The 1,770-nt window shown below is 53.7% G+C and overlaps 1 protein-coding gene across 1 annotated transcript in view; it reads left to right on the forward strand.

The window, feature by feature from the left end:
- PAX5 (paired box 5) overlaps window positions 1–1,770 on the forward strand; it is a gene marked incomplete at its 5' end in the record, with an annotated part of 123,800 nt that overhangs the window by 10,653 nt on the left and 111,377 nt on the right.

Below are 1,770 nucleotides of genomic sequence, written 5' to 3' on the forward strand. Positions count from 1 at the left end.
AAGGGTGTTTGGGCTAGAACATCCCTGTCACTTAGTGAGAGCCGACAGAAGAGTTGTGGCCAAGACCATGGCCACGTTGTGGCAGCAGAAGGAGCCTTAGCGGGGTGGCTGTGGGGGGCACCTGGAGGAGGGGGCTGCCCATGGGGCAGGGTCCTGTTTGCTGTTGGTTCTGTCCTGCCTGTCCCACTGCAGAGCACCCACAGGGCCCTGCTCCTGTGCTCCAGTGTGGGTCTGTGCCCCCCGGAGGACACCAGCCTGGTGCCTCAGCTGGGCCAGTGTCCTGCTGGGAATAGCTGGTGGGGTGGCACAGCAGGGCCTGGTTTGCTGAAATGGGGCAAAAACTGCAAGAGGTTTGTGAGGCTCATTTCAGCCACCTGGGGCCATGGCAGGAGCAGCAAACTGCTGTGTTTAGGTCCTTGCTGAACAGGTTGTTAGGTGACTCCGTGATAGTGCATCTGATCTTTTTTACCAAACCAAGGCTACAAATAACAGAGATAAATAAATGCATTAAAGCAGGTAGAGCAGGAGTTTTGTACTTTACCAGCCAGGTCAGGAGAGAGGCCATCGATGTTGAAGCCACATGGCTCTGTCATGGCCCTGTCCATAAGTAGCTGTTCCTGGGTGCATGTGATTACAGAGGACTCTGGTTTAATTGTAGAGAAAAAAAAAATGTTTCCTTGGAAAGATCAGAAGCAGAGCTGAGAAATTCTCCAGCTTTTGCCAGTTCACATTCAGAAGAGAGTACGTGATTTCTAAAACAAGCCCCATCCTTCTGGCAGGATGAGTCATGATTTTTGAGTTCACGAGCTGGACAGTAATGCTGTCCTCAGCAGACAATTTAAACTGATTTTATAATAGGTTCAGGGCTGCAGTTTTGGCGAGGCATAAAGAGATCTTCCACATCTGTCTGGGGGGTCCACAAGCCCCTCTCCATCCTGCTCAGAACAAGGTGGGTGCTCTGGGGAGGTGACAGGGCGCTGGGTCGCGTGTGCTGAGCTCTGGGGGGAGGAAGAGCAGCACAAGTCATCCCATCATGGCCTGTATCATGATGCAGATGCACAAGGGGGCAGAGTTAACTTTCCCATTTCCTGATTTGGGAGAGAGTCGACCTGGCAGCCAGCCCCTGGCCTCATCTCCTCTGTCACCCCTGCCCTTCCTGGGTGGCTGCTGATCTGCTGTCCCCAGGGGTCCCAAGGACCCCAGCATAGCAGACTCACCCCTCCAGCTCCCAGCTGCATCCAGCCCTCCCTGCCATTCATGACCTGGTTTTCTTCTCACTCTTGACATTTTTTTTAGCAGATGTCACCAGTCTTTAAGCCAGTGGGGAGCTTGCTGGCGAGCAACAGGGGCAAACCAAACCAGACAGTCTTTATTGGTTTATGTAGCTGAAGGTGTCATTTTTTTTCCCCTGTTGTAATACGGGCTCGGAGCAGATGTGCCCTGGTGGGGGATCAGTTGCTTTCACTGGTGGATAAAGGATGTACAACAGGAGACTGACAGGGATGCAGCAGCTCCGGGTGGGCTGCAGGTCTCCTCCTCCCAGTCCCCTGCCTGCACCTTCATCTGGCATTTGAGGGGAGGTGAGGGTGGGCAGTGAGATCCTAAGTCACAGAGTCATAAAATCTCAAAGTGGTTTGTGATGGAAGGGAGCTTAAAGCCCATCCATTCTAAACCCTCTGCATGGGCAGGGACACCTCCCACCAGCCCAGGCTGCTCCAAGCCCCATCCAACCTGCCCTTCAACACTGCCAGGGATGGTGCAGCCACAGCT

Source organism: Chaetura pelagica, unplaced genomic scaffold (genome assembly GCF_000747805.2).
Source record: "Chaetura pelagica isolate M959 unplaced genomic scaffold, ChaPel_1.0 scaffold1341, whole genome shotgun sequence".
Lineage (NCBI taxonomy): Eukaryota > Metazoa > Chordata > Aves > Apodiformes > Apodidae > Chaetura > Chaetura pelagica.